Below are 13,536 nucleotides of genomic sequence, written 5' to 3'. Positions count from 1 at the left end.
TATGTTTTTACACCAATACACTGGTTGCTGACCTTGGAAATGGCCTTGTCAGGTGTGGAAGCCCAATTTCAGAATACCTCCTTCCTCTTGGAACCTGACTAGCACCAGCATTGGCTTTATTTAGATGTCAAATACAAACATGGCTATTAAAGAAACCCTTTAGGGCCTGATTCAAAATATGTATACAAATGGTTTTAAACTGTTTTATCTTTGGTAATCGATTTTTAGTTTGTAAATGTGTTTGGCATGTTTCAGTCTATTTAATTTATTTGTATTTTTAAATAGTTTTCATCCCTTAATTATTAATTTTGCTTTTATGGGTATTTCTAATGATATAGGGAAGGATTTAAATATTGTAAATACATAAACAAACAAACAATCAAACTATCCCCCTTAATTAAATGTGTATTTATGGACATTTGTCAAAGACACACATTTATTCATTGTGCACATATATTTGCATAGGATTCAAAAGATGAAAGAAACAATAGGATCAGACATTTGTGGTTTCATCCCAGTGAAAAGAACCCCCCCCCCACATGTACATGTTTTACAAACCACGAATGAGATACTTTCCTTTAAAAATTCAGTTGATATCAATTTCTATTCCATTTCTTGCTGTCAGTTTTACTTTCTCTCACAACTGTATTTTAATGTCAAGTCCGTCCTGTCAAATCTAGGCTGAAAATTCTCATTAAATGAACCAGGTAAAATGTTATCCATCCCTATCCCCATATGTATGCATTTATTTATTATGTATTTATTTATTTATCAACCAACATATACACTACTCAGCATACCTGGAAAAAAATCACAAAGCCAAATACAACATATAATAAATAAAAAGAGATTTGAAAGTATAAAATATCATAAGAATATATACAAACCATTATAAAATATATTAATTCAAAAGACAACGATTCACATACTTGGCAACAGCATCAACTGGGGATGGCATGGGTCAAGAGATGTACACTACTGTTGGCACTAGTTCACTAAGGGGAGCATAGTGGATGTTGTTATGGTATAAATGTTTGGATCCAGGAAGCCTTATTTCAGGAATGAATGAAATACAGGAGCTTATTTCATGGATATTTAAATCAGTTTACCTCAATCCACTTTAACCCTCAATTTGGGTGGCATCCTGATATTATTACAAAGTTTTTGGCTCCATCCCTGCTTCCAGAGTTGCTCCTCATGGCTCTTTTCCAGTCTGGGAGTTTTCTGGCTTTAAAAAATTGCCACTAGAGCTTTCCTGGAAGCGGGGATGGGACTGGTATGTATTTGGGCAGCCAAATTGGAGCAAAAAAACCTTGCAATAATATCAGGATGTCACCCAAATTAAGGGTCAAACTAGATTGAGATAAACTGATTTAAATATCCATGTGATAAACTCCACTGTTTTCTTCAAGGCAGTCAGCATCGCTCTGTCATGCAAAGGCCCTTCTTCCTGAATTTACCTATTCAGTCTCGCTCAATGCCATTGAGTATGAAAAAACAGGACTGGTAAGAGTCAAAGGACAATTTTGTAAGTGAAATAGCTACAAGATATGTCCTCAGGCTTCAAAAACTAGAACACATTCCAAAGATGTGGACCAGTTGGTGCACTGGCTATCTTATGAGGCATTAACCTAAAATCAATATTAGTGTTGACTTTAAGGTGATTGTTTCATCTTCAGTGTTCCTTGTTAAATTGTCATTGTGAACTGGCCCTACCATTATACCCTCCCCTCAAAAAACAGCCTTATGGGATAGGAAATGATTGCAAGGTGGTAGAGAACTGCACAGTGTGTGCCACATTACCTGGCCTGTGTCCCTGAAGGTAGCCTGCTACCCTTAGGAGATGTGGAAACAGTTTTAGAAGGAAGTCTTCTCATTATAAATTATGAGTATTGTGCCTTTATCAGTGGTGAAGCAACTACCATTCTGGTTGGCATCAGCAAAATGGAGTGGAAGGTGCCATGCCAGGTATCCAAATGGCAACTCTGTTTTAGTTTGTTTTTGTTTTAAATCAGGAGCAACCCCTGTTTTCTGACTCTGTCCTTGCTTTTTTCTGTTGGAAGAAACTGTTAGAAATTCCTTTAAAAATGGCAATATGTGTTCATGCATACTACAAAATATATTGTAAACCAGATTTTCAAGAGAGATAACTGAAGTACAGAGAGAAGCAGGCTCAACAACTGCTTAAAATTGCTCTAGAGAGTCTAAACCTGGTGAAGTAGTGTGAGGGAGAAAAAAAATCATTTCTCTCAGCATGTTGATTGCTAAAAAGTAGTCATCTTCTTCCACTAATAGGAGCTTATTCCGTTTTTCCTCAGGACAATCTACAGAACACTATTTGGAGGATGTCAAAGAAGAAAATTATCTTTCGCAGAAGTGATCCAGGAAACTATGGGTAAAAAAACATCCAATACAACCAGAATATCTGAGTGCTTTGAATTTAACAATGCATCACTGCTACAAAGTAATTTCTTATTGTTGTCTTAAAAAAATTATCCAGTGAAGGAAAATTTGACATTATTTTTTAGGATAACACCAAATATCCCTCAATTCTAAAGTCTAATATTCTCAGGCTACCAGAAAGTAATTTGTTCTCCATGCATGAGTAAACAGCCATATATTTTACAAGTCCAAAAGTATGTATTTTTACTTCCTATTCAGTGGAAAGCCAGAGTAAAAGAAAATGTATAAATTAGTTTTGACACTGAATGTGTATGTGTTCCTAGCTTACTATTTTGAAGTTTTAGAAGGAAGTCTTCTCATTATAAATTATTAGTATATGTTTCTTTCCTGATAGCTTCCAGGCTTTGTGCTATGAAAATAATCAATAAACTGTTAAAAACTTGACAACAACAATTACAATAGAAGAGATTAAGAGGCGTCTACCAGATAAAGGGGTTTAGGTCAGAAAAAGATCCTTTATGTGTGTGTGTGTGCGCGCACACACACACATACATGTGACTAGCAATCATTTTATTTCTGTTAAAGCTCTGCAAGTAATAAGTAGTTTAAGCTAAATTTTCCAGAACTATTGCAGGTATATATATAGAAATCAGGGCTATATTCAGGCTAAAATTACTTGAAAATTTTGTAGTATTATTGGAAATAAGCAAAGAAATAGAAAAGAATGTCACACAGTATCACTCTATATGCAGTGGGCCCTTAGTATCATCTGGGATATCCCCCATCATTGCATTAACAGCAACCATTCTCAATCAAGCAGCTTAACACTAGGAATGTAAATCGTCATAAATTTCATCCTCACTGGCAAGAATGAATAATTTATCAGTTTTTCTCCTTGCTGCAAGAGTTGGTTGTATGTCCTGAAGTAATTTTTTATTGATGGCAACTCTAAGGAAAATCCATCATGCAGTTTTGTTGGCAAGATTTGTTCAGAAAGGGTTTGCCAGTACATTCCTTGGAGGCTGAGAGAGTGTGACCTCTACAAGGTCACCCAGTTAGTCTCCCTGAGCAGGGATTTGAACTCTCTTCTTCAGAATCTTAGTCCATTGCTCAAACCAACACATCATGTTTGCCAAAAAATATTTGACTATTTACACTTTGGCATCTAGACTGTGAAAAAATAAAAACAAAAATACATGTTTTTTTAATGTTGTTTTCTGTGCAGAAAACTTTGTTTCTGATCAGAAAAGCTATTTCTGTGCAGCAAATGCTGACAAAGATCCTGTGATCCCCCACAAAACAGCTGTTGCAATTGTCTTTAATAACCACCTCACTTTTGGGAGAAGGCTGGATGTTTCTCAGTGGCATCACTAGGGTTGGTGTCATCACAAAACAATAAATCAAGCCATCACCCCACAGGCTGCCTGGCACACACCCAGCCACCCCTCTGCCAGTCAAGTCACATCTGCCATAATGAGGGCAGGGTGCTTTTGCCAATCAACAGTCTCTTCCAGGTCTGGCAGGATTGCTACCTGAGCAGAAAAGGAAGACAATGACAGGAGGGACACCCACATATGCCTTTTCTTTTGGAGTAGGGGAGGTGTCTGTGGACACCACTGCCACCAGCACATCTCTTTACTCACCCCGTATGCCAGGCAACCTGAGGATGATAGCTTGAGTTACCTTGCAGTGACACTGGATTGCCAGGTAGCAGCAGTACCCCACCTCCATCAGCAGTTACAAATTATAAATGGCAGAGAGCTGTTGCTGACTGAGGGGGTTCTGTTGGGGGGGGGATAAATGGTGAGAGACCCGGTGAAGTGTCACCCAATGTTGTCTGCAACCCACCCCAATGATGCCCCTGATATTTCTTTACTTACTGCCCCACTCCCCAGTACCTTGGAAATCTCTCTATTGGTGAGGAAGCCTGGCTTCTAAGGGAGGTTTTTTTTTGGGGGGGGGGGTTCACTCATTGCAATGGTACATCAATTGTAAACATGAAGTCCAAAATTTACTATGTTGTAAGATGCTTTTAGTCCCAATTTTGGGAGAAAAGAAGGATATTGAAGAGGAGGAGGAGGAGGAATTAGTCATAGCTATCTTGCTTAAAACATCCTAACGACTGAACAAGATGCCTGCTGTTATTTAACTGTACCTGGTTTCTGTGAAGAAACTGTTTCTGTAGAGAAACATTTTCTTTGCAGAAAATTACATTGTGCAAAAGCCTCATCTGTATTGTTTGTGTGCATGTGTGTGCAGAATAGGTCACAAACTGTGACAATTCTGAATTCTGTGAGATTTTCCTTATCAGAGTTTCTGACATTTAAGGGCTTGTCTATATAACCTCACCCCCCTAGGTTTGCTGTGTGCTGTTAATATTATGAAGCCCCAAACTGGGTCTGGGCTGTTTATGCAACACTCAGGTTTTCCACAAACCGTGGAGCAAAACACAGCAATGGTGGGCGGCTGCCTTCTCACATGGTCCCTCCAAGTATCTCTGCCAAGTCGCTTTGCAAGCATGGGTCACTCTGAGATCAGAATGAGGCTGGGCACCTTGTTCTGGCCTCAACGTGACTTATGCCTGCAGTGGTGATGCCAGCCAGCTCACAGGGACTGCCTGGAAAGGCAGCTGCCTGTCATTGCTGTGTTCGTCTGCAGCAAGTCAGATGGGGGAATTTAGGTAGAATTTTGGGCCTAAATGCCCCAAGAGCAACCCAGAGTAACATATTTTTCAATCATTTTTCAAATATATTAAGATAGTCTTTCTATATCTGACACCCTCTATTTTCTAGTATGTTCACCTTTGGGGTTGAGACAGTGAGTGCAGATAGTCATAAAACCCCTTGTTTCATCAGGTGTAGCCTATAGTTCCACAGATGTCCCATCCCTCTTTGTGGGCCTGAGATCCACTCCATCCATCCCCATTCCCTAGCACTGGATTGAAATTAGAAATGGAAAGAATACCTGAAGACTCAAAGAAATGAAAAGGGGATTTATTGTGTATTGGGGAATGCCAATATAGCAAATAGTTGACCGTACACTTTCCAGCTTTGCTCTAGGAGGAATATTCCATCTCCAAGAGGTGGAACAACAACTGAGGGATTGAACCACCAACTAGACGAATCAGTGAGTTTCTGCTCCATTATCAGTATTGCATATGTTTAGCCCATCCAATAGCTGCCACTATGTTTTAAATATGCATGAAAATTTATTTTGTGTATCTTTTAAGAGAGGCTGTATAGCAATACAGTGCTTCCTCGGGTTATGAAATTAATTCGTTCCACGGCCGCTTTCGTAACCCGAAAAGCCTTCGTAAGCCGAAATGCCATAGGCGCTAATGGGGAAAAGCCGCGATTCCGTGCGAAAAAGCCGAAAAAAGCACCAAATTTTTTTTCGTAACCCGAAAAAACATTCGTAACCCGGAACAATTATTTCCTATGGGATTTTTTCGTATCCCGGAAATTTCGTAACCTGGGTATTTCGTATCCCGAGGTACCACTGTAGTCGGAATCTATTTTTCTGAAACAGACATTATATTCCATTGCTCATATTTTTCATGATTATTTTTGTTATTGTGTTTTGGGATGATTATATGAAACTTCCTTCTTATGCCAGTTTTTCTATATTAGCTCACACTGTAAACATTATCTATAACAGTAAAGAGTGGTAACTCAAATAATCATGTTCAGTGTATTTAGACTGAAGGTATATACTGGGTATTTTCTACATAATTATTCCTCCTTTAAAGGCAGTATCTAACAACTGAAAAAGGAATCTGTTTTAATTTGAATCAAATGCTTCCCATAAGTCATCTCTTCAGTATCTGTTCTTCATATGTTATTCTTGTGCCAGTTCCCACTGCTTCAAACTGCTGCCGATTCAAACAGGTGGTTTTCATGAAAGCACTTGTAAATCATAAAATCAGCAAGGTAATTTCACTAGAGTGGATGAGTTAAAGTGAAAGGCCTTTGCTCAGGTGATAATTGCACACTTCTGACCTAAGGCATTAGTCAAAGATTTCTGAGGGACAACCATTGGTGCAGGCAATTATATTTAATAATACTTAATTATAGAATCATAAATATTTGAGATTGGAAAGACCCAGTAGGTCATCAAGTCCCTTCCCCTATCAGTGCAGAATTTCTTCCCATTGTACATTTGCTTCTATATCGCCTGTACTGTAATGCAGCTTCCCATCAGGAGAATTAGCGCTGAGCTCTGCTTCTGCCTGAATTTTCCATTTCTTAATTTCATCTTTCTAGCTGTACCTGTTCACTCTGTGTTAAGCAATTCCCCTGCTGTCCCAAGTGTTTAAACCAATCAAATATTTGTAGATGGTTAGCGTGCTTCTCTTCAGATATCGCTTAGCCAAACTTTACATATTTATTTAGTTCTTTTAATCTTCCTTATAGGCAAATCCCTACTGCCCGTAATTATTTTGTTGCTCTTCTTTGATCTTTCTTGTGGTTTCCATCTTTCTGAAAATGAGTTAGCCAGATTTGCATGCAGATGTAGGTTTGTTTGGTGCTAGGATTATTTGTTTTTTAATGCTGTCACTGGAGCAAATGAAGAGAGGCTGGATGGATTCTCTTCTTTATCACTGAAACAGCTCTTTTCACTATGCAAAACATTGTTTGGCTCAAAAAGAAGGTCAAGTAAAGGTCTCTTAAAATTATATCCTTACAGTGTTGTTAGCAACCATTCTTTAGAACACCCATCAACTCTCATATTGATATGGTATTGTTTATAAGACAATAACATAGAGTGGACCTTTGGTATCTGCTGGTGTTCAGTTCAAGGATCCCCCATGGATACCAAATCCATGGATGCTGAAGTCTCATTATATACAGTGGTGTAGTAAAATGGTGCCCCTTACATAAAATGGCAAAAATCAAAATTTTCATTTTGGTTTTCTTTAAAAAAAAAATCAAGATGTGGATGGTTCAATCCATGGATGCAGAATCCATGGTTTATTATGGGTAGAAAATTGTGGCATCAGACCAAAGTCTTATCTAGACCAATGACCTGTTTTTTACAGAGATCCAAAATATTCTCAGATGGATCCCAAACTAGGCAGGGGGAGCCTTCCCCACATCCCTGTTTGCTCTGTACAATGTCAGGATCTTGGTGGATTAAGGGCAGATTCCCAGGATGTTAGGCACTGTTCTGGGAAACAACAAGACTGGTTCAATTAAGAACCAGTCTTCTTCAGCCATGCATGCAAGTTGAAAGTGTTGAATATTTTTGTTTTCTCTCAGGCTAGGTTAAGTAAAATAGAGCAAAGAAGAAATATGCAAATTACTTGACTAAAATCAGTATTAGTTACTTTGAAATATGCATTAAAGACAAGTATGCATACATTGCCTGAGCCCTAGCTAATAAAAAGAGAGTTTCAAGTAAAGGAACAGCTCAGAAGAACTGGCACTCACCATATCGATGGAAGAGGAAGAGACTGAGAGACAGAGGAAGAGAGGAGAAAGTATTTCATGTGGTTGCAGACACACCTGGAATATACTGTGGCTACATGGTTTTGCTGCTTAGAAGCATGAACACATTGATGACCATATATTACAAATGGTAGGTAATCAAATAAGGTAAGTTCTCAAGAGACAGAGTAGGGGAACATAGGAAACCCTTACTGTCTAAAGCCCCAGTGCTCTAATAGCAAATGGATGAACAAGAATGCTTGTCTGAAAAATATTTTCCAATACTTGCCCAGCAATTGATATGCAGAGGCATGCTGCTTCTCATCTCAGAGCAGTGGTTCCCAAACATTTTCAGGCTACTGCCCCATATCATCTTGGGTGACAACCCTGTCACACACACCACCATGCTAGCTAGCTAAGGCAAGAGGAATAGGGGGAGAGCGTGCACACACCTACGCCCTCCGTTCCCTTTTGCTTTGGCTAGCTGGCTTACGATAGCTAGCCAAGGCAAGGGTGAGAACTCATGTGCCTGTGCCCTCCCTTCTCGTTAGCCTTGGCTAGTTGGCTTGAATTAGCTAGCTAAAGCAAGAATGAGTGCAGGAGAGCTTGTGCACCTCAGAATCAGCCTGTGTCTTTCTTACCGGAAGAGGCTTTATTCCTTGGCCTCCTTGCAGGGAGAAGCCAGGCAGTTTCTGCAAAAAGGTGGGTATGGCATGTATTTTGGTACGCAGAGATGGGTGGGAGCAAGGAAAAGGGAAAGACAGGGTCCGTTTGCTCTGCTCCAAGGCAAGGCAAAGCTGGGGGAGCCATGCTGGATCTCTCACTTTGCAGCCTGGTAGGAAGGTCCCAGAATGTCCTGTCCCAAAATGGTGCACGAAAGAAGTTTCATGCAACCCACATCCCCACAATTCCCTGACACACACCCCTTTTCCTCACCGCCCCCGGCTGGCCTTTTCTCCCTCATCATCCCTTGGATTTTCCAACACCGCCAGGGGAGTGATACCACCCACTTTGGGAATCACTGTCCTAGAGGTAAATAGAGTGATTGTGACTAGTTCTTGCAATGGTAGCTTCTTTATACTGTACCTTTTTTCAAAGCAGTGCTCAATCCAGATGTGAACTTGAAGCTGAATATCCCCTGCAATCTTGTGCCATCTTCTGTCAGATTTGATCATGCGTACACAGGCTGTTTTTGTTGTTGACTGCTCCTAATTCACCAGACTGCACCTTTTTCTGGTCATAAAAAAGGGTGATTTAACTCTCTTGGGAAATGCCAGGAATAGCAAGTTATCTTTTAAATTGATCACAGCCTGCAGTGTTTAACATTTAAAAAAAGAATATTCATTTTTCAAAATCAGAAGTGGCCTTCTGGCATTTTAATGTGTTGGTCCCTCGTGGTTTTCACCTACCTATATTGAAAGACTATTGAAAATACTCCAAAATGATTTATTTTTTAAAAAAGTTTTTCTTGATTAGGCGAATTCTACATGGCTAAGAAGCCAATGCACTTGGGAACTTACTCTGCATGAAAAATGCACAGATTTGTTTGGGGATGTCCAGAAAGTGGCATATTTTTCTGCACGTAAAATGTTTTCTAAATTAAAAACACATGTGCATTTTCCCCCAAATAAGCAAATTGTCTTTGAACACAATGCTGGTTTTGACACCTTTCTCTCACTGAGAAGAAAAATTGTGAAATTATTTGCTCTTGCCTGCAAGAACAAAATTTATGAAGATTTACATCCCTAACTCTTCTCCAGTTATGTCTGACAGAGAAAAATATCCCTATGTCCTTTTCCCCCATGAAATGTATAGCCCACTTTTTTCACCATCTTTTTGTGTTATAGTCAAACACAAATGCAGTATTTTTTATTTTCATTTTCATTGGTTTACTTAGCAAGAACTGTCTGAATGTGAAAGATCTGAGCCCCCTCCTCCTGATAGATCTACTTCTCTATAAATCTCTGTCACAGTTAACTTCATAGGGGCTTCATCTAAGCCAGTGAGATGCTTTGTATGTCTTTCCATAGTTCAGGACTATATGGTGTCATCACTAGAAATGGAGGCAAGAAATTATCTTAGGTCATTTTAACCAGGAATTGTAATGAATTTACAAATCACAAAACCTAACAAAGTTTAATAGACTTTCACATTCTCAAAAGGTGCCACATGCATGGAACCCCAGCTGAACAAAACAAGGGTGTATTTTTAAAAAGCAGCAACAACAATGACAAGACATATATCTTGTGTATACAACAAAGAAGAGAGGAGAAAGACCAATCTTCCTGTAATGCAGCTGTGATGACAGGCATGTTTTGCCAGACTGAATGTATAATGGGGCTTCTTGGCATAATTCATCCCTTGCCTTACTCTGAGGCTGAGAGAGTGTGACTTGCTCAAAGTCACCCAGTAGATTTCTATGGCCAAGTGGGGATTCCAACTCTGGCTTCCTAGTGTCCTGATTCAACACTCACACCACGAGTTCTTAGAAAATGGTTAGTGAAGGAGAAATATTAGATAAGATTCGTCTTACCTTTACTTAGACTATTCCTATACTGTTCTGTGGCATATTTTAATCAGAACTGTGCTGTTCTGGCTCCCAAGCCAATGAAAGATTTAACAAAATAAAATAGAAAATAAATAGGCAGTCAGTGGTGGTTAGGGAGATCTGTGGAGGTGCTGTGAGAGGTGTAAAGATGAAGGAAGGAGAACCAATAAGTTAGATATGAGGCCTAATAGCCTTAAAAACATTTCCTAAGAAACAGCTGTATTACAGAAACTATCAGGACTCAACTAAGTCACATATATTTTCAAATGTTTTGACATCCTGCCCACTTAATGAAGAACAGATCATTCAAAGGAATCTATTCTAGCATGACATCTAGCACTACTTCAGCAGTTTTTATTCTCTTGGAGTCCCTCCGGGGTAGAAAAAAGTTTCTGAAAGTCTCAGGCTTTGTTCTTGTACAAACTGCTTTTCTTTTGGAAATCCTCATTGCATTTTTTCCATCTCAAATTATCTCCTGGGAACAAGTAGGGTTATCAAGGACATTTTCTTCTTACTTCCCTGGTTAGTTTAAGTTAATCAAGTATTTTATTAAATAAAATTATCTCTACTTGACAGTCAGTTTGTATTGCTTCATAATTATCTAAGATGTCTGCTGCGTGTCACCATTAAAATACAGGTATTGTTTCAAAGACTCAGATTCAGTGGCGATCAAGTGAGAGAAAGGAATATTTACACCAAAACAAAATATCATAATATGTTGAACTATTATTGCTAAGGCAATATTGCATTTTGACCATAGTTCTTGAGGAATAATAAAAATAATAATAATGAAAATGGCTCAGTGGAAATGGGTAGAAATCAATTTCTGAAATGTTGCATGCATTTATATATGACATGTGACCAGTAGGAGGGGGAGAGGGAAGAACATAAAGGAGCAGGAATGAGGGAAACCCAGAATATTTCAAGAAAGAGTTTGGGTGGAAACCTGGGAGTATGCAGGTAAAATAAAAAAAAGAATTGGAAATTTGTGATACTTCCAGATGTATTTTTTTCCCTTTTGGATGAGTCCTTGGAAGTTCTTGCTGGTTTTATGATTTCCATTTCATTGAGGTGGCCTTTTGTCCTGGAGTTCTTCATCAGCTTCTCCCCAAAAGTGTTTCAGATCCTTTAGGGCCCTATAATCTTTTTAATATCACCTTCTCAAAGTCCTGCTGTCCAGGTCTGAGGACATAACCTGGGAAAGAATTATAATGGCAAGACTCCAGCTTCTCAGTAAGTTTTGGAAATCCATGCGAATTTCACACTTGTTAACAGGATTAAAATATTAATCCTCTTGCTGCTGAAGCTCACCTTAAATTAAAGAAGCAGAAAATGCATAGAAATTACACAATTAAGCAATCCAATTGTGTCTGCAGTTGTTAGGGGGGAAGGATTCATGACAGTATCAATGATATCATCCGCTCAAATAGCATAGATGCAAATGCAACCAGAGGTATTAGTAGATGTGACAATTTGAAAGGTAAAATATGCATGTTAAGAGGAAGTGGTTAACATAAGAAATATTTATAGCTATTGGAAGAGATATAAGAATGAAAAAATAGATAATATCAAATATAAAAATAATTACACAAGAGCACCTGAAACAAAAAGGAAAGCCAGAAAAAAAGGTAAACTATACAATGAACTGGCCTAGTGTGGTGGTTGGAGTCTATGGGGAAAATGCAATAGCATGACCTCCTCTGAACAAATCTCCCCCCCCCCCCCAAAAAAAAACCTCCCCAATGATAGAATCATAGAATCATGAAGTTGGAAGAGACCACAAGGGCCATCCACTCCAACCCCCTGCCATGCAGGAAGACAGAATCAAGGCACCCCCAACAGATGACCATCTAGCCTATGTTTAAAAAACTACAAAAAAAAAGAGAGACTCCACCACACTCTGAGGGTGTCAAACAGCTCTCATTGTCAGGAAGTTCTTCCTAATGTTGAGCTGGAATCATTTTTCCTGTAGTTTGAATCCATTGCTCCAGGTCCCATTCTTTGGAACAGCAGAAAACAAGTTGCTCCAGCCTCAGTATGACATCTCTTCAAATATTTAAACAGGACTATCATATTATCCCTACACCTTCTCTTCCCCAGGCTAAACATACCCAGCCCTCTAAGTCTCTCCTCATAGGTCATGGTTTCCAGACTCTTCACCATTTTGGTTGCCCTCTTTTGGACATACTCCAGCTTCTCAATATCCTAGTTTGCTTTAGGATCACCATACGTTCGAAATAACTTGAAGTCAAACAACAACAAAACCATGTACAGAGCTAAAAAAAAATCAAGAGAAGATCCACAACTCCTTCAATATATACAAAAATACCAAGAAAGTAATAGCCATAATTTTTAAAAAGTTACAATATTCACTAATTACAGCATGGAACATTAAAGGGTTCTTTGAAGATAATGGGCTAGAATTTAATGAATCAAATGTCAATACGGGATCAGAATATAAAATATCAAAATCTGAAATTTAATATAGTTAATTAAAAATGAAAAGGCTCATGTTTTCCCAGAAATACTGGAGTTATTTTCCAGAAATATTAGGTCTACAGACCTTGATCCTTGGTCAGGTATTTTTTAGAAACAGGTGCTTTTTCAAGTATCAGTCTCCCAAGATATTGAGGGTTTTTAATGTATTCATAAGTACAGAGGTATATTGGTTCTCAGTACAACTTTTTAAAAACTAGTATTATATGGTATCTGTGTGGTGCTCCGGGACCCAACGTGATTTAGTGGTTTGAGCATTGGACTGGGTTGGAATTCCCACTGGATTGGAAATCCACTGAGTGACCTTGGGCAAGTCACAGTGTCTCAGCCTCAGAAGAGGGGAAAGGCAACCCCCCTGAACAAATTTTTCCAGGAAAACAGTATGATAGGCTCACATTAGTGTCATGAAAAGTAGGAAATGACTTGGGCACACAGCAACAATGTGGTACTATGTTTACCAGTCTAACTCCTGCTTTTTTATTCGAGCTGCAGCTTCTGACTCATCTTCATGGGCTACCACAAGTAAGGTGTATTAAAGTAGACTAATGCAAAGGTTCCTGGTGTGGTTAAGTTATCCTTGTTCTGGAAAGGCTATAGCTGGAGGAGAACTCAAAGCTAATAACCTCTAGCAACAAAAATCTAGGAGTATTAACGAGCTACACA

This window comes from Sceloporus undulatus, chromosome 3 (genome assembly GCF_019175285.1).
Source record: "Sceloporus undulatus isolate JIND9_A2432 ecotype Alabama chromosome 3, SceUnd_v1.1, whole genome shotgun sequence".
NCBI lineage: Eukaryota > Metazoa > Chordata > Lepidosauria > Squamata > Phrynosomatidae > Sceloporus > Sceloporus undulatus.
Note: the sequence above shows the minus strand (reverse complement) of the source record.